Genomic DNA, 20,764 nt, shown 5'->3' on the forward strand with positions numbered 1-20,764 from the left:
AGCTGGTTGGTGAATGCCACGTGACGTTGCTGTTTCTGCAGTTGCCACTTATTGTTTCCTTCACTTAATGATAATGGTCTAACAGTTTCTGATAATAAATATAAGAATAAGTTGATCTATTTTATCATTTGAATTTTGGAAAAAGTGCAAATATTTTAGCTATTAACATGATTGGATCTATCAAAGTGTAAGATATTCAATCCTGAGCTGTACATCTGAGCCACTGATTCAACTTATGAAAACAAGAACTTGCAGGAATCGTCCGGGAATGTGTCACACTTGAATACCAGTAAGGGTGAATGCAGTCTAGAGCACATTCACGGCACTGTGGGGAAAATGACTGCACAGGGGGGCACAGTAAAGTATTGAAATGCAATGGTGGTGGACGATTCGATAGTCGTGGACATACGTGATTCTGCAACCGCTGACATAAGTCCCCCATAATGCGTTGCCTCCCTGGTGCCAAGGTAATGGACATCACTAAGAGGATACAGAACATTTTGAGGGGAAGGGAAATAGCCAGGTGCTGTGGTCTGTGTAGGAACTAATGACAGAGGAAAGAAAAAGATTAAGGTCCTGCAGTCAGAGTTTCAGGAGCTACGGAGGAAACTAAAAAGCAAGACCTCAAAGGAAGTTGATATGTCCTTACTATACAGTATAAATGCACATGAGGCCCATACTTGAGAGAAGGTCACACCTTTATTACCAAGACCTCAAGTGATGAAGGTAGGTGGAGCTTCCCCTTTTATTTCTGAAAGTCCAGGTTAGGAGTGTCTCCCACAAGTTCACCCACTTGTGGTCAATGTTCTCAAGGTGTACGACTTAGGTCAGCTTACACATGGGTTACAATGATAGTTGAATACATGACATCACTTCCCCCCCCAAAGTCTTATTGGGATCACAGGTTAATTCTCTCTGGTGGTTTATGCTCCCTTGTAGAGCGCCTGAGTTGGGGCTCCGGTTGTTGGGCGCTGGTCTGAGTGTCTGCTGTTTGCGGTGCTTCAGGCCTGTCCGAACTGTCCACAGTGACTGGGCTCTCCTCCACTTGGTTCCGGTGTTCACTCACCTGTGGTGGAGTAAACTCTACGTCGTGTTCTTCCTCTGCTTCTTCTATGGGGTTGCTGAACCTCCTTTTAGTTTGATCCACCTGCTTGCGGCAGATTTGTCAATTGGTAAGTTTAACTACCAAAACCCGATGACCCTCTTTGGCAATCACAGTGCCTGCAAGCCATTTGGGCCCTGCAGCGTAATTAAGGACAAAAACAGAGTCATTGACATCAATGCATCGCCCCCCTCGCATTCTTGTCAGGGTAGTCACATTGTGACTGACGCCTGCTCTCAACAATTTCTTTCATAGTAGGGTGTATGAGGGATAACCTGGTTTTGAGCGTCCTTTTCATTAGCAGTTCTGCGGGTGGAACCCCTGTGAGCGAGTGTGGTCGGGATCTATTGGCCAACAGGAGGCGTGATAAGTGGCTTTGTAAGGAACCCCCTTGGATTCTGAGCATCCCCTGTTTGATTATCTGCACTGCTCGTTCCGCCTGGACATTTGAGGCCGGCGTGAACGGTGCCGTTCTGACATGGTTAATTCCATTGCCTGCCATGAAGTCTTGGAATTCAGTGCTTGTGAAGCACGGGCCATTGTCGCTGACCAAGACATCCGGTAGACCATGGGCGGCAAACATTGCCCGTAGACTTTCTACCGTGGCAGAGGATGTGCTTGAATTTAAAATGGCACACTCAATCCATTTGGAGTAGGCGTCCACTACAACCAAAAACATTTTTCCCATGAAAGGACCTGCGTAATCCACATGGATGCGTGACTATGGCTTGGCGGGCCATCACCAGGGGCTAAGGGGGGGTTTCCCTGCGTGCATTGCTCAGCTGGGCACACGTGTTGCACCTGCGAACACAAAGTTCCAGGTCTGCATCTATCCTTGGCCACCAAACATGTGACCTGGCAATTGCCTTCATCATGACAATGCCCGGGTGCTCATTGTGAAGTTCTCTGATAAACACCTCTCTGCCCCTCTGGGGCATGACTACTTGGTTTGCCCACAGTAGGCAATCGGCCTGAATCAAGAGTTCATCCTTGCGCCTATGAAACGGTTTAAATTCCTCAGGGCATGCCCCATACGTGGTTGCCCAGTCCCCATTCAGGACACATTTCTTAACTAAAGACAGTATCGGGTCTTTATTTGTCCAGACTTTAATCTGATGGGCTGTCACAGGTGAGCCTGCGCTTACAAAAGCTTCAACAGCCATGATCATCTCAGCATCATGCTCAATTGCCCCCTCAGTGGTGGCTAGTGGGAGCCTGCTGAGTGCATCGGCGCAGTTTTCAGTGCCCAGTCTGTGCCGAATTGTGTAGTCATAGGCGGCTAACGTAAGTGCCCACCTCTGTATGCGGGCCGATGCATTCGCATTTATGGTCTTGTTGTCAGCCAAAAGGGACGTTAGGGGTTTGTGATTTGTCTCCAGCCCAAATTTCCTGCCAAACAGGTACTGGTGCATTTTTTTCTACTGCATATACATATGCTAGCGCTTCCTTTTCTACCATCCCGTAGTCCCTTTCTGCCTGGGACAGACTTCTGGAGGCATAAGTAACTGGCTGTAACTGACCATTGGCCTTGGACGCCCACAACTTTTCGAACTGTTTGATACTCATCAGGGACTGGCTGGCCCCCATGTCTAGCTCCATTAATACTGGGATGCCATTGAGGAGCACTTTCATCATTATCGGTGGTGTCCTGGTATATGAACTGTGTATGTGTTCCACATGAACTCGCTGAACTTCAGCTTCCAGAGATTTCCCGCAGTACTCATTTGGCCTCGTAGGGCTTACATCGGGCCCATCCTCCTCATACATCAACCTGGCTGCAGCCTTCTTGCACATAAGTGTCAAGTGACCGCTGACGTTGCAGTTTCTGCAGGTATATTGCTGATACATAAGAACATAAGAATTAGGAAAAGGAGTAGGCCATCTAGCCCCTCGAGTCTGCTCCGCCATTCAACAAGATCATGGCTGATCTGGCCGTGGACTCAGCTCCACTTACCCGCCCGCTCCCGATAACTCTTAATTCCCTTATTGGTTAAAAATCTATCTATTTGTGATTTGAATACATTCAATGAGCTAGCCTCAAATGCTTCCTTGGGCAGAGAATTCCACAGATTCACAACCCTCTGGGAGAAGAAATTCCTTCTCAACTCAGTTTTAAATTTGCTCCCCCATATTTTGAGGCTGTGCCTCCTAGTTCTAGTCTTCCCGACCAGTCGAAACAACCTCTCTACCTCTATCTTGTCTATCCCTTTCATTATTTTAAATGTTTCTATAGGATCACCCCTCATCCTTCTGAACTCCAATGAGTAAAGACCCAGTCTACTCAATCTATCATCATAAGGTAACCCCCTCATCTCCGGAATCAGCCTAGTGAATCGTCTCTGTACCCCCTCCAAAGCGAGTATATCCTTCCTTAAGTAAGATGACCAAAACTGCACGCAGTACTCCAGGTGCGGCCTCACCAATACCCTGTACAGTTGTAGCAGGACCTCCCTGCTTTTGTACTCCATTCCTCTCGCAATGAAGGCCAACATTCCATTCGCCTTCCTGATTACCTGCTGCACCTGCAAATTAACTTTTTGGGATTTTGGGATTCATGCACAAGGACTCTAAAAGAGTTTCATGCACAAGGACACGGACTCCCAGGCCGCCTGCAATTTCTGCGGTCTGGAAGAGTCCGTGTTCCATGTTTTTATGGAATGCACGAGGTTGCAGCCCCTGTTTTATTATTTGAAGGGGCTGCTCCTGAAATTCTGGCTGCACTTCAGTCCCACACTCCTGATCTTTGGGCACCCTGTGCGGAGGGGAGCGGGTAGGTCCGAAGGCCTCCTTGTAGGACTGCTCCTGGGCACGGCCAAGGGTGCCATCAGCCGGTCCAGGCAGCGGGCAGTCTAAGGGGTCGTTCAGCCTGACTGCCTGCCTCTCTTCCGCGCTTACATCCGGGCCAGGGTGTCCCTGGAGATGGAGCACGCGGTGTCCACCGGTACGCTCGCGGCCTTCCGCGAGAGGTGGGCACCGGAGGGACTGGAGTACACCATCACGCCCGGCAACCAAATTTTAATTTGATATTACGTTTTAAAGTTTAATTTGTTTTAATTGCCGGTGCTTTTAGTGTCCCCCTCCCCTTTTATAGGGGGCACTGGAAAAAATGTGATTTTAGCGCCCAAAAAAAAAACACAAAAAAAAGAAAAACACAAAAAAAAAACCACAAAAAAAAAAGAAAAAAAGGGCCTTGTAAATGTCTGCTGTGTCATCCAGGGCGGGTGGCACAGTTTAATGTTTATGTTTTTTTTTCAGGTAAACTCAAAAAGAGTTTCATGCACAAGGACCCCCAGGTCCCTCTGCACCGCAGTATGTTGTAATTTCTCCCCATTCAAATAATATTCCCTTTTACTGTTTTTTTTTCCAAGGTGGATGACCTCACATTTTCCGACATTGTATTCCATCTGCCAAACCTTAGCCCATTCGCTTGACCTATCTAAATCTCTTTGCAGCCTTTCTGTGTCCTCTACACAACCCGCTTTCCCACTAATCTTTGTGTCATCTGCAAATTTTGTTACACTACACTCTGTCCCCTCTTCCAGGTCATCTATTTATATTGTAAACAGTTGTGGTCCCAGCACCGATCCCTGTGGCTCACCACTAACCACCGATTTCCAGCCTGAAAAGGACCCATTTATCCCGACTCTCTGCTTTCTGTTTGCCAGCCAATTCTCGATCCATGCTAATACATTTCCTCTGACTCCGCATACCTTTATCTTCTGCAGTAACCTTTTGTGTAGCACCTTATCGAATGCCTTTTGGAAATCTAAAAACACCACAGCCATCGGTACACCTCTATCCACCATGCTCGTTATATCCTCAAAGAATTTCAGTAAATTAGTTAAACATGATTTCCCCTTCATGAATCCATGTTGCGTCTGCTTGATTGCACTATTCCTATCTAGATGTCCCGCTATTTCTTCCTTAATGATAGCTTCAAGCATTTTCCTCACTACAGATGTTAAACTAACCGGCCTATAGTTACCTGCCTTTTGTCTGCCCCCTTTTTTAAACAGAGGCGTTACATTAGCTGCTCTCCAATCCGCTGGTACCTCCCCAGAGTCCAGAGAATTTTGGTAGATTATAACGAATGCATCTGCTATAACTTCCACCATCTCTTTTAATACCCTGGGATGCATTTCATCAGGACCAGGGGACTTGCCTACCTTGAGTCCCATTAGCATGTCCAGCACTACCCTCCTAGTGATAGTGATTATCTGAAGGTCCTCCCTTCCCACATTCCCGTGACCAGTAATTTTTGGCATGGTTTTTGTGTCTTCCACTGTGAAGACCCGAAGCAAAATAATTGTTTAAGGTCTCAGCCATTTCCACATTTCCCATTATTAAATCCCCCTTCTCATCTTCTAATGGACCAACATTTACTTTAGTCACTCTTTTCCATTTTATATATCGGTAAAAGCTTTTACTATCTGTTTTTATGTTTTGCACAAGTTTACTTTCGTAATCTATCTTTCCTTTCTTTATTGCTTTCTTAGTCATTCTTTGCTGTCGTTTAAAATTTTCCCAATCTTCTATTTTCCCACTAACCTTGGCCACCTTATACGCATTGGTTTTTAATTTGATACTCTCCTTTATTTCCTTGGTTATCCACGGCTGGTTATCTCTTCTCTTACCGCCCTTCTTTTTCACTGGAATATATTTTTGTTGCGCACTATGAAAGAGCTCCTTAAAAGTCCTCCACTGTTCCTCAATTGTGCCACCGTTTCGTCTGTGTTCCCAGTCTACTTTAGCCAACTCTGCTCTCATCCCACTGTAGTCCCCTTTGTTTAAGCATAGTACGCTCGTTTGAGACACTACTTCCTCACCCTCAATCTGTATTACAAATTCAACCATACTGTGATCACTCATTCCAGGAGGATCTTTTACTAGGAGATCGTTTATTCTTCCTGTCTCATTACACAGGACCAGATCTAAGATAGCTTGCTCCCTTGTAGGTTCTGTAACATACTGTTCTAAGAAACAATCCTGTATGCATTCTATGAATTCCTCCTCAAGGCTATGACCAATCGATATGTAGGTTAAAATCCCCCATGATTACTGCCGTTCCTTTTTCACATGCCTCCATTATTCCCTTGATTATTGCCCGCCCCACCGTGAAGTTATTATTTGGGGGCCTATACACTATGCCCACCAGTGACTTTTTCCCCTTACTATCTCTAATCTCCATCCACAATGATTCAACATTTTGTTCATTAGAGCCAATATCATCTCTCACAACTGCCCTGATATCATCCTTTATTAACAGAGCTACCCCACCTCCTTTCCCTTCTTGTCTACCTTTCCGAATTGTCAGATACCCCTGTATGTTTAATTCCCAGTCTTGGCCACCCTACAACCACGTTTCTGTAATGGCCACCAAATCATACCCATTTGTAATGATTTGTGCCGTCAACTCATTTACTTTATTTCGAATGCTGCGTGCGTTTAGGTAGAGTGTTTTAATACTAGTTTTTAAACCATGATTTTTAGTTTTGACAACCTCCTTCAGCCCTTTTATATTCATACATATTGTCCCTTCCTATCACCTTGTGGTTTACACTTACCCCAGTGCTACTCTGCTCTGTTGCCTCCTGCCTTTTGCATTCTTTCTTGGGGTCCTGTTCATCTGAGCTCTCACCCACTCTAACTAGCTCAGAGCCCTCTCCTGGGTTCCGAATACTCCTCGCATTGAGGCACCGAGCTTTCAGGCTTGCCTTTTTATTAAACTTTGCCCCTTTAGAATTTTGCTGTACAGTGGCCCTTTTTGTTTTTTGCCTTGGGTTTCTCTGCCCTCCACTTTTACTCACCTTCTTTCTGTCTTTTGCTTCTGTCTCCATTTTGTTTCCCTCTGTCTCCCTGCATTGGTTCCCATCCCCCTGCCATATTAGTTTAACTCCTCCCCAACAGCACTGGCAAACACTCCCCCAAGGACATTGGGTCCGGTCCTGCCTAGGTGCAGACCGTCCGGTTTGTACTGGTCCCACCTCCCCCAGAACCGGTTCCAATGCCCCAGGAATTTGAATCCCTCCCTGCTGCACCACTGCTCAAGCCACGTATTCATCTGAGCTATTCTGCGATTCCTACTCTGACTAGCACGTGGCACTGGTAGCAATCCCAAGATTACTACTTTTGAGGTCCTACTTTTTAATTTAGCTCCTAGCTCCTTAAATTCGTCTCGTAGGACCTCATCCCTTTTTTTACCTATATCGTTGGTACCAATGTGCACCACGACAACTGGCTGTTCACCCTCCCTTTTCAGAATGTCCTACACCCGCTCCGAGACATCCTTGACCCTTGCACCAGGGAGGCAACATACCATCCTGGAGTCTCGGTTGCGACCGCAGAAATGCCTATCTATTCCCCTTACAATTGAATCCCCTATCACTATCGCTCTCCCACTCTTTTTCCTGCCCTCCTGTGCAGTAGAGCCAGCCACGGTGCCATGAACTTGGCTGCTGCTGCCCTCCCCTGATGAGTCATCCCCCTCAACAGTACTCAAAACGGTGTATCTGTTTTGCAGGGGGATGACCGCAGGGGACCCCTGCACTACCTTCCTTGCACTGCTCTTCCTGCTGGTCTTCCATTCCCTATCTGGCTGTGGACCCTTCACCTGCGGTAAGACCAACTCGCTTCATGTGCTACTCATGTCATTCTCAGCATCGTGGATGCTCCAGAGCGAATCCACCCTCAGCTCCAATTTCGCAACGCGGTCCGTCAGGAGCTGGAGGCAGATACCTTCCCGCATGACCGAGCTCTCCTGCCATGACTTAACCTGCGAGCTCTGGCTGGGTGTTTGCCTCCACAGCTCCAGCATGAGCTGGAGGCCCCATTGTTGGAAACAAAAGGTCCATTACCAGTCGATTGTCTTTGACTGTCGCTGTAACTGTCCTTAAGCGCACCATTAACAGGCGTTGATGGCCACATTACTGGCCGCATTGTCCATTGCAATGGCATGAATTGCCGTTCAGCTAGCCATTATCTCTGTTGAATTCCCACTTTGGGTTCGACTACATGCTGGGGCATGTCTGATTGCCCTTGTCTGCCTAGAGAACTGTGTGCCGCGTTAACAATGTTGACTCCCTGGTCGTTTGCCGCATTTGAGCCAAGATTTTTGTCACACATCATCTGGTCTCTTCCTCCCCTGAGATAAATGTCTGGGCTATCAGAGCCACCACTTACAAGGTCAAGTCTTTGGTCTCAATCAGTTTCCTGAAATCTCCAGCGTGCCCGATGCCCTCAATAAAAAAGTCTCACAGCATCTCCGCTCTGCATGCATCTGTGAACTTACATAGGTTCGCCAGTCGCCAGAGATCTGCCACGAAGTCAGGAACGCTTTGCCCTTCTCGCCACCGGTGCGTGTAAAACCGGTGTCTCGCCATGTGCATGCTTCCCGCCGGTTTAAGGTGTTCCCCAATCAACTTACTGAGCTCTTCGAACGTCTTGTTCGCCGGCTTCTCTGGCGCTAGAAGATCCTTCATCAGTACGTTCTGGATCCACAAACTGTCAGGAGATGAGCTCTGCGTTTGTTGGCCGAATCCTGTCCCAACTATTCCTTAGTGACAAAACTTTGCTGTAGTCTCCCAATAAAGCCGTCCCAATCATCACCAAAACAGTACCTCTCTTCTGTGCTGCTAGTGGCCATGCTCGCGTGGGTTAAATCCCAGTTTCTCGTCGCCAATGATACGTCCTTACTATACAGTATAAATGCACATGAGGCCCATACTTGAGAGAAGGTCACTCTGTGACCAGTTACCTTTATTACAAAGACCTCAAGTGATGAAGGTGGGTGGAGCTTCCCCTTTTATACCTGAAAGTCCAAGTTAGGAGTGTCTCCCACAAGTTCACCCCCTTGTGGTCAATGTTCTCAAGGTGTACAACTTAGGTCAGCTTATACATGGATTGCAATGATAGTTGAATACATGACAGTAGTAATCTCTGGATTACTCCCAGTACTATGCGCTAGTAACTATAGGAATAGTAGGATAAAACAGGTTAATGCGTGGCTGGAGAAATGGTGCAGGAGGGAGATCTTTAGATTCCTTGGGTATTGGGACCAGTACTGGGGGCAGGAAGGACCTGTTCAAGTTGGATGGGTTGTACTTCAACAGAGTGGGACCAATGTCCTCGTGGGAAGGTTACTAGTACTGTGGGGGAGGGTTTAAACTAATCTGACAGAGTTGATGGGGACCAGGATGAAACATGAGAGAGCAGAAACAAGATGCACAGAGGACTGGGAGAGGCAAATAGCACTAGAGTAAAAAATAATTCAGAAATAGGAGGAATCAGATAGTTGTAAATGTGAAGAAGTCTAAGATAGGTTTGGGGTGCATGTAGGTAAATACACAGAGTGTGGTAAATAAGGTTGGTGAGCTGCAGGCATAAGTCGGCACATGGGATTATGATATAGGAGCAGTAACAGAGACCTGGCTCAAAGAAGGGGAGGATTGGAAACTTATATTCCTGGCTGCAAGTTATTTAGGAAAGATAGGGAAAGAAAAAAATGAGGGGGTGGCAGTATTGATCAAATAAACTATTCTAGCACTGGGGCCAAAGACCAAGTCTGCTTGGTTAGAATTAAGGAACAATAAATGAGCTATTACACTACTGGGTGTATACAATAGGCCACCAAATACTGGGAAGGAGTTAGAGGAGCAAATTTGCAGGCAAATTACAGAAAGATGCAAGAACTACAGTATAGTGATAATGGGGGACTTTATCCTGACATAGACTGGGACAGTAACAATCAAGGGCAAAGAGCGGGTACATTTCTGAAATGCAGACAAGAGAACTTTCTTATTCAATGTGTTTCCAACCCAACAAGGTAGGGAGCATTGCTAGATTTAGTTCTGGGAAAGAAAATGGGGCAAGTGGAGCATGTTTCAGTGGGAGAGCATTTGGGGAACAGTGATCATAATATCATCAGGTTCAGAACAGTTAGAGAAAAGGGAACCTAAAAGTCTTTAATAAACTCAAAAATAGTAAAAGGATATTCAAAGGAAGAATGGAGCCAATTATGGAACATAAAGATCTTCTTGCGGAGACAGAGGGCATGGCTGAGGTACTAAATGAGTACTTTGCATCTGTCTGTATTAGAGAAGACGATGCTGCCAATATAGCAGTAAAGGAGGAGGTAGTAGCAATATTGGATAGAATAAAAATAGAAAAAGAGGAGGTGCTTAAAAGATTGACAGTCCTCAAAATAGAAAAGTCACCCAGTCCAGCTAGGATGTATTATGTCTGCAATTACCATCGAATAACTCCACGAGGCCTTGTACTGTAAGTAAGAGCTATGTGACTTCAATCCATTTAATACGACTGAAAAGTGAGGAGCAGCATGGCTGGCTGCCTTTTATATCCCCTGCACACCAGGGCAGGAAACCCCTGGGCCTCCAACAGCAGCGCCCTCAGGTGGTACATCGTACATAGTTACATAGTGAATACAAAGAGTTTGCATACATGACAGAATGCATCCTAGGTTACTGAGGGAATACTTGCCTTTATTATCCAGGGCACAGAATACAAGAGCAGGGAGGTTATGTTTAAACTGTATAAAACACGAGTTAGGCCACAACTAGAGTACTGCGTGCAGTTCTGGTCACCACATTACAGGAAATATGTGATTGCACTAGAGTGGGTACAGAGGAGATTTACAAGGATGTTGCCTGAACAGGAGAACTTTAGCTATGAGGAAAGATTGAATAGGTTGGGTTTGTTTTCTGTGGAACAGGAGGCTGAGGGGAGACCTTATTGAAGTGTATAAAATTATGAGGAGCCTAGGTAGAGTGGATAGGAAGGACCTATTTCCCTTAGCAGAGGGATCAACAATCAGGGGGCATAGATTTAAAGAAATTGGTAGGAGGTTTAGAGGGGATTTGAGGGGAATTTTTTTCTCTCAGAGAGTGTTGGGGGTCTGAAACTCACTGCCTGAAAGGCTGATAGCGGCAGAAACCCTCACCACATTTAAGAAGTACTTAGATGTGCACTTGAAGTGCCGTAACCTTGGACCAAGGTTACAGTCCAAGAGCTGGAAAGTGTGATTAGGCTGGGTAGCTCTTTGTTGGCCGGTGCGGACACGATGGGCCAAAATGGCCTCCTTCCATGCTGTAAATTTCTATGAATTCACTAAATATATTCAAAAAGGAGTTAGATGTAGTCCTTACTACTAGGGGGATCAAGGGATATGGTGAGAAAGCAGGAATGGGGTACTGAAGTTGCATGTTCAGTCATGAACTCATTGAATGGCGGTGCAGGCTCGAAGGGCCGAATGGCCTCCTCCTGCACCTATTTTCTATGTTTCTATGTTTCTATGAATTCTAAATAAGGGTGGAAATTGAGGAGGCTCTGGCTGCAATCTTCAATGCTTCCTTGGATATGAGGGTAGTGCGAGAGGACGAGAGGATTGCAAATGTTACACCCCTGTTCAAAAAAGGGAAGAGGGATAAACCTGGCAAGATGAATGAGGGATTTCAGTCATGTGGAAAGATTGCAGAATCTGGGTTTGTCCTCCAAAGAGCACTGAAGGTTAAGAGGAGATTTGATGGAGGTGTTCAAGGTCATGAATGGTTTTGAAAGAGTAAATAAGGAGAAACTGTTTCCAGTGGCAGAAGGGTCGGTAACCAGAGGGTGCAGATTTAAGGTGATTAACAAAAGAACCAGAGGCAACATCATGAAAAAGTTTTTACTCAGCGAGTTGTTGTGATCTGGAATGCACTGTCTGAAAGGGTGGTGGAAGCAGATTCAACAGTAACGTTCAAAAGGGAATTGAAACAAATTATAGGGGAAAAGTAAGGGAGTGGGATTAAGTGGCTAGTTCTACCAAAGAGTTGACACAGGCTCAATGGGCTGAATGGCCTCCTTCTGTGCTGTATCATTATATGATTCTGGAACCACAGTACACACACAGTTTTGGGCTCCTCTGTCATCTGGATGGCTGCTTGAGAAACCTGACATCAGTGATCAAAATGTAATAACTTTTTTGCTTTGTGTTATGCGGTGAATGCCTCATGGATGAACTGTGGCCTGTTCTTGACTTTGTGGGAACTTGCATGCACTTGTGCAGTTACTAAAACCGATACTGAGCCAGAGGCGACATGAGGAAACATTTTTTTACATAGCGAGTTGTTGTTGTGCTTTGGAATACACTGCCTGAAAGAGCGGTGAAGGCAGGCCCAGTAATACATTTCAAAAAAGAATTGGATAAACACTTGAAGGGAAAAAAATTACAGGGGTATGAGGATAGAGCAGGAGAATGGGATTAATTGGATAGCTCTACCGAAAAGCCGGTACAGGCATGATGGGCTGAATGGCTTCCTTCTGTGCTGTATCATTCTATGATTCTATATTATATAGCACATTTCATGAACTCAAGATTTTCCAAAGCGTATGACACCAACAGCAACTTGCATTTCAAAATTCTCATCCCATCCCTCCATGGCCTCGCCCCTCCCTATCTCTGAAATCTCCTTCAGCCCCACAACCCCCCCGAGATGTCTGCGCTCCTTGAGTAATTCTGCCCTCTTGAGCATCCCTGATCATAATCACGCAACCATTGGTGGCTGTGCCTTCTGTTGCCTAGGCCCGAAGCTCTGGAACTCCCTGCCTAAACCCCTCAGCCTCTTACCTCCCTTTCCTCCTTCAAGGTGCTCCTTAAAACCTAACTCCTCAACCAAGCATTTGGTCACCTGCCCTATTTTCTCCTTATGTGACTCACTGTCAATTTCTTTTGTCTCATTATACTTCTGTGAAGCGCTTTGGGACGTTTCACTATGTTAAAGGTGCTATATTAATACAAGTTGTTGTTGTTGCAGCATTTATATAGCGCTTTGAACACAATAAAACATTCCCAGGCACTTCACAGGAGCGTTATCAAACAACAATTGACACCGAGTCACCTAAGAAGGTATTGGGACAGGTCCAAGATGTAGGTTTTAGTGAGGAAGAGAGTGTGGTAGAATGGTGGAAAGGATTAGAGAGAGAATTACAGACCTTGGGGTCTAGGTAGCTGAAGCCACAACCAGCAATGGGTGGAACAATGAAAATGGGGGATGCGCAGGAGGCCAGAATTGGAGGTGTGCAGAGATCTCAGAGGGTTGTGGGGCTGGAGGAGGTCACAAACATAGGGAAAGGCGAGGCCCTGGAGGGATTTGAAAACAAGGATGAGATTTTTTACCGGGCCAGGAGCCATTGTAGGTCACTGAGCATAGGGGCAATGGTGAACAGGACTTGATGTGAGTTAGGATATGAGCAGCATAGTTTTGGATGAACTCAAGTTTACAAAGGTTGCAAGGTAGGAGGCCGTCCAGGACAGCCAATGACAGCCAATTGCTTACTTTTGAAGTATCATCACAATTGTAATGTAGGGAAACATGGCAGCCAATTTGCGCACAGCAAGGTCCAACAAACAACAAGAAGATACCTGATCTGATTTCGTAATATTGGTTGAAGGACAAATATTGGCTAGGACACTGAGAACTCCCCTGCTCTTCTTCAAAAAGTGCCAAGGGCTCTTTTGCATACAACTGAGAGGGCAGACAGGGCCTTGGTTTAATGTCTTATCCAGAAGACAGCAGCTCTGACAGAGCAGCACAAGGGGTATGGCGAGAAAGCAGGAATGGGGTACTGAAGTTGCATGTTCAGCCATGAACTCATTGAATGGCGGTGCAGGCTCGAAGGGCCGAATGGCCTACTCCTACACCTATTTTCTATGTTTATATCTCAGTACTCTACTGAAGTGTTAACAACAACAACATAAGAACATAAGAAATAGGAGCAGGAGTAGGCCACCTGGCCCCTCGAGCCTGCTCCACCATTTAATAAGATCATGGCTTGCATTTATATAGCGCCTTTAATGGAGGAAAACATCCCAAGGTGAAATATAAGAATACAGAGATCTTGGAGGGTTGTAGGACTGGAGCAGTTTACAACACCACCGTGTATTTATCTAGCGCCTTTAACATAGTGAAATGTCCCAAGGCGCTTCACAGGAGTATTATGCAATAAAAATTTTACTTAGTTTACAGAGATAGGAAGGGGTGAGGCCATGGAGCGATTTGAACACAAGGATGATAATTTAAAAATTGAGGAGCTGGTGGAAACAGACCAATGTAGGTCAGCCAGCGCAGGGGTGATGGTTGCACGGGACATGTTGGAGATTAGAATACAGCTAGCAGAGATTTTGATGAGCTCAAGTTTATGGACAGTGGAAGGTAGGAGGCTTGCCAGGAAAGCATTGGAATAATCGAGTCTGGAGGTAACAAAAGCATGGATGAAGATTTCAGCAACTCCAAGATGGTATGTTGCCTCCCTGGTGCAAGGGTCAAGGATGTCTCGGAGCGGGTGCAGGACATTCTGAAATGGGAGGGAGAACAGCCAGTTGTCGTGGTGCACATTGGTACCAACGACATAGGTAAAAAAAGGGATGAGGTCCTACGAAACGAATTTAAGGAGCTAGGAGCTAAATTAAAAAGTAGGACCTCAAAAGTAGTAATCTCGGGATTGCTACCAGTGCCACGTGATAGTCAGAGTAGGAATCACAGGATAGCGCAGATGAATACGTGGCTTGAGCAGTGGTGCAGCAGGGAGGGATTCAAATTCCTGGGGCATTGGGACCGGTTCTGGGGGAGGTGGGACCAGTACAAACCGGACGGTCTGCACCTGGGCAGGACCGGAACCAATGTCCTAGGGGGACTGTTTGCTAGTGCTGTTGGGGAGGATTTAAACTAATATGGCAGGGGGATGGGAACCAATGCAGGGAGACAGAGGGAAACAAAAAGGAGGCAAAAGCAAAAGACAGAAAGGAGATGAGGAAAAGTGGAGGGCAGAGAAACCCAAGGCAAAGAACAAAAAGGGCCACTGTACAGCAAAATTCTAAAAAGACAAAGGGTGTTAAAAAAACAAGCCTGAAGGCTTTGTGTCTTAATGCAAGGAGTATCCGCAATAAGGTGGATGAATTAATTGTGCAAATAGATGTTAACAAATATGATGTGATTGGGATTACGGAGACATGGCTCCAGGATGATCAGGGCTGGGAACTCAACATTCAGGGGTATTCAACATTCAGGAAGGATAGAATAAAAGGAAAAGGAGGTGGGGTAGCATTGCTGGTTAAAGAGGAGATTAATGCAATAGTTAGGAAATACATTAGCTTGGATGATGTGGAATCTATATGGGTAGAGCTGCAGAACACCAAAGGGCAACAAACGTTAGTAAGAGTTGTGTACAGACCTCCAAACAGTAATAGGGATGTTGGGGAGGGCATCAAACAGGAAATTAGGGGTGCATGCAATAAAGGTGTAGCAGTTATAATGGGTGACTTTAATATGCACATAGATTGGGCTAGCCAAACTGGAAGCAATACGGTGGAGGAGGATTTCCTGGAGTGCATAAGGGATGGTTTTCTAGACCAATATGTCGAGGAACCAACTAGGGGGGAGGCCATCTTAGACTGGGTGTTGTGTAATGAGAGAGGATTAATTAGCAATCTCATTGTGCGAGGCCCCTTGGGGAAGAGTGACCATAATATGGTGGAATTCTGCATTAGGATGGAGAATGAAACAGTAAATTCAGAAACCATGGTCCAGAACTTAAAGAAGGGTAACTTTGAAGGTATGAGGCGTGAATTGGCTAGGATAAATTGGCGAATGTTACTTAGGGAGTTGACTGTGGATGGGCAATGGCAGACATTTAGAGACCGCATGGATGAATTACAACAATTATACATTCCTGTCTGGCGTAAAAATAAAAAAGGGAAGGTGGCTCAACCGTGGCTATCTAGGGAAATCAGGGATAGTATTAAAGCCAAGGAAGTGGCATACAAATTGGCCAGAAATAGCAGCGAACCTGGGGACTGGGAGAAATTTAGAACTCAGCAGAGGAGGACAAAGGGTTTGATTAGGGCAGGGAAAATGGAGTACGAGAAGAAGCTTGCAGGGAACATTAAGGCGGATTGCAAAAGTTTCTATAGGTATGTAAAGAGAAAAAGGTTAGTAAAGACAAACGTAGGTCCCCTGCAGTCAGAATCAGGGGAAGTCATAACGGGGAACAAAGAAATGGCGGACCAATTGAACAAGTACTTTGGTTCGGTATTCACTAAGGAGGATACAAACAACCTTCCGGATATAAAAGGGGTTAGAGGGTCTAGTAAGGAGGGGGAACTGAGGGAAATCTTTATTAGTCGGGAAATTGTGTTGGGGAAATTGATGGGATTGAAGGCCGATAAATCCCCAGGGCCTGATGGACTGCATCCCAGAGTACTTAAGGAGGTGGCCTTGGAAATAGCGGATGCATTGACAGTCATTTTCCAACATTCCATTGACTCTGGATCAGTTCCTATGGAGTGGAGGGTAGCCAATGTAACCCCACTTTTTAAAAAAGGAGGGAGAGAGAAAACAGGGAATTATAGACCGGTCAGCCTGACCTCAGTAGTGGGTAAAATGATGGAATCAATTATTAAGGATGTCATTGCAGTGCATTTGGAAAATGGTGACATGATAGGTCCAAGTCAGCATAGATTTGTGAAAGGGAAATCATGCTTGACAAATCTTCTGGAATTTTTTGAGGATGTCTCCAGTAAAGTGGACAAGGGAGAACTAGTTGATGTGGTATATTTGGACTTTCAGAAGGCTTTCGACAAGGTCACACACAAGAGATTAATATGCAAAGTTAAAGCACATGGGATTGAGGGTAATGTGCTGACGTGGATTGAGAACTGGTTGTCAGACAGGAAGCAAAGAGTAGGAGTAAACGGGTACTTTTCAGAATGGCAGGCAGTGACTAGTGGGGTGCCGCAAGGTTCTGTGCTGGGGCCCCAGCTGTTTACATTGTACATTAATGATTTAGACGAGGGGATTAAATGCAGTATCTCCAAATTTGCGGATGACACTAAGTTGGGTGGCAGTGTGAGCTGCGAGGAGGATGCTATTAGGCTGCAGAGTGACTTGGATAGGTTAGGTGAGTGGGCAAATGCATGGCAGATGAAGTATAATGTGGATAAATGTGAGGTTATCCACTTTGGTGGTAAAAACAGAGAGACAGACTATTATCTGAATGGTGACAGATTAGGAAAAGGGAAGGTGCAACGAGACCTGGGTGTCATGGTACATCAGTCATTGAAGGTTAGCATGCAGGTACAGCAGGCGGTTAAGAAAGCAAATGGCATGTTGGCCTTCAGAGCGAGGGGATTTGAATACAGGGGCAGGGAGGTGTTGCTACAGTTGTACAGGGCCTTGGTGAGGCCACACCTGGAGTATTGTGTTCAGTTTTGGTCTCCTAACTTGCGGAAGGACATTCTTGCTATTGAGGGAGTGCAGCGAAGATTCACCAGACTGATTCCCGGGATGGCGGGACTGACCTATCAAGAAAGACTGGATCAACTGGGCTTGTATTCACTGGAGTTCAGAAGAATGAGAGGAGACCTCATGGAAACGTTTAAAATTCTGACGGGTTTAGACAGGTTAGATGCAGGAAGAATGTTCCCAATGTTGGGGAAGTCCAGAACCAGGGGTCACAGTCTGAGGATAAGGGGTAAGCCATTTAGGACCGAGATGAGGAGAAACTTCTTCACCCAGAGAGTGGTGAACCTGTGGAATTCTCTACCACAGAAAGTAGTTGAGGCCAATTCACTAAATATATTCAAAAGGGAGTTCGATGAAGTCCTTACTACTCGGGGGATCAAGGGTTATGGCGAGAAAGCAGAAAGGGGGTACTGAAGTTTCATGTTCAGCCATGAACTCATTGAATGGCGGTGCAGGCTAGAAGGGCTGAATGGCCTACTCCTGCACCTATTTTCTATGTTTCTATGTTTCTATGTAACAGATGAGCTGAGACATGGACGGAGACAGGTGAGACTGTGGAACTGGAAGTAGAGGGTCTTTGTAAGGCAGAGGATATGGTGTCGGAAGCTCAGCTTCGAGTCAAATATGATGCTGAGGTTGCAATCAATCTGGTTCAGTCTGATGCAGTGGCCATGGAGTGGAATGGAATCTGTGGTGAGGGAACAGAGGGCCCAGGTTTCGGGCCGCGCCTAGAACGGCGCAGCCCCGACCTAGACGCCCGTTTTTCGCGCCATAAAGTGCGCCTAAAAAAAACTTACAGATTCTCCGGCTCCCTGCTGGTCCTCTTGAGTCGGGCGCGGCACAGCACGAGCTGTAGGGGGCGGAGCTAGGTCCCTGCGCTGAAAACAGTGCCGGGACCTCTGCACATGCGCGCTACAGTGGGCGCGCATGTGCAGTAGCTCCAGGCGCCCAAAACTGTGTGGGAGGGGCCCGAAGCACGCAGCCCCTAGCCCTGGCTGAATGGCCTCACTGGGACTGCGTGCATAAGGCTGCCTCCCACACCCAGCTCCTGCTTCCTCCCGACCCGACTCGACTCCCGCTTCCCCCCCCCTCGCCCCCAGACCCGACCCGACCCCGACACCGACCAGACCCGCGCTCCCCACCCCACCCCACCCGACCTGACCTCCCTCTCCCTCCCTCCCTCCCCGACCCGAACCGAACCCACCTCCCTCCGCCCCCCCGACCCGACCCGCGCTCCCGACCCCGACCCGCGCTCCCCCCGACCCGACCCGCGCTCCCGACCCCGGACCCGACCCGACCCAACGCCACCTATCTGTAAATCTGGTGCTGGGGACGGGCCCTGCCCGAAGTCTTGGGCCCGGCCGGGCCCGTTCAGCCTCCCCCCCCCTTCTCCTTTCCCCCTTCTCCTTTCCCCCCTTCTCCTCCCCCCTTCTCCTCCCCACTTCTCTTTCCCCTTCTCCTCTCCCCCCACTTCCCCATCTGCTCTCCCCCCTTCACCTTCTCCTCCCCCCCTTCCCCTTCTCCTCCTCCCCCCTTCCCCTTCTCCTCCTCCCCCCTTCCCCTTCTCCTCCTCCCCCCTTCCCCTTCTCCTCCCCCTCTTCCCCTTCTCCTCCTCCCCTTCCCCTTCTCCTCCCCCCCTTCCTCTTCTCCTCCCCCCCTTCTCTCCCCCCCTTCTCCCCCTTCCCTCCCACTTCTCCCCCATCCCTCCCCTCCCTCCCCCTCTGCCTCCCTCCCTCCCCTCCCCCTGCCCCTCCCCTCTCTCCCTCTACCCCCCTCCTCCCCCTCCCCTCGCTGTCAGAAACACAGACACTGACAGACAGAGAGTGAGAGACACACACAGACAGACAGACAGAGAGATAGAGACACTGACAGAGACACACTGGGGGGGGGCATCCCAGCACGCTGTTGGAGGGCTCCCGGTGCTGCAGTCGGTAAGTAGAAAATGTTTTATTTATTGATTTAAAAAAAATTATTTCTTATTAATTTTTTTTGATTGATTTATTGGTTGATTTATTGATGTTTTTATCATTTATTATTGATGATGGCTCTTTATTTGTAAAACTGAAGTGTTTAATGTTTGTAAACTTCCCTTTAAACCGCGCCCCCCACATTCCCTACGCCTGATTTGTAACCTACGCCTGATTTTCTAAAGTGTAGACAAGGTTTTTTCGAGCGTACAAAAATCTTCACTTACTCCATTCTAAGTTAGTTTGGAGTAAGTTTTCACTGCCGAAATTTTGAAAACAGGCGTAAGTGGCCGGACACGCCCCCTTTTGAAAAAAAAATTCTGTTCCAAAGTGAAACTGTTCTAACTGACTAGAACTGGAGCAAACTAAATGCCGAGAATTTGAATTTCTAAGATACTCCGTTCTACACCAGTTGCTCCAAAAAATCAGGAGCAACTGAGGCCGAAACTTGGGCCCAGAGTTTGGCGATATGCAATGACTTTGGTCTTCCCAGTGTATAATTGGAGGAAATTGTGGCTTATCCAGGACTGGATATCAGACAAGCAGTGGAAACACAGAGGAAATGGAGGGGTCAAGAGAGGTGGTGGTGAGTTAGAGCTTGGTGTCATTGGCGTATATGTGGAACCTGACATGATGTCTCTGGAGGATGGTGCTGAGGAGCAGTAATTAGATATGCAATAAGAGTGGGTCCAAAAATAGATCTCTGAGGTACCCCAAAGGTAATGTTGCGGGAGTGAGAAAAGAAGTCCTACAATTCTCTGGCTACAATTGGATAACTAAGATTGGAAACAGATGAGGATAGCTTCCACTTCGCTGGACAACAGAGCTTGGTATTCTCAACCGTGTCAAAAGCTGCAGGAGATCATGAAGGATAAGGAGAAATAGTACACCAGAGGATGTCATTTGTGACTTTGATTAGGGCAGTTCTAGTTCTGTGGAAGGGGCTGAAACCTTATTGGAGAGGTTCAAACATGGAATTGCGGGAAAGATGAGCACGAATTTATGAGGCAATAACACATTTAAGAACATTGGCGATGAAAGGGGTGTGGAAATGAAGTGGTAGTTTGCAAGGATAGCGGGATCAAGGGTGTGTTTTTTTCCAGGAGGGGATGTTGATGGAAGATTTGAAAGGAAAGAGGACAATACCTTAGGAGAGGGAACAGTTTACATTATCAGCTAGCATGGGGGCCAGCAAGGGAAGTTATTTGGTCAGCAGTTTAATGGGAATAGGATCAAGAGTACCAGAGGTAGGTATCAAGGACAAAATGACATGTGGAGAAGAGAAGCTGGGGCTTATTGTTGCATTCCAGGAAGATCCTGGAACAGTGAGCAGTTTTGGCACAGGAGAGCAGGGCCCGAGCATGCTTGATGTGGTCCAGCAAGATCTGGCGATCAATGGCTAA

Source organism: Pristiophorus japonicus, chromosome 6 (assembly GCF_044704955.1).
Source record: "Pristiophorus japonicus isolate sPriJap1 chromosome 6, sPriJap1.hap1, whole genome shotgun sequence".
Taxonomy (NCBI): Eukaryota; Metazoa; Chordata; class Chondrichthyes; family Pristiophoridae; genus Pristiophorus; species Pristiophorus japonicus.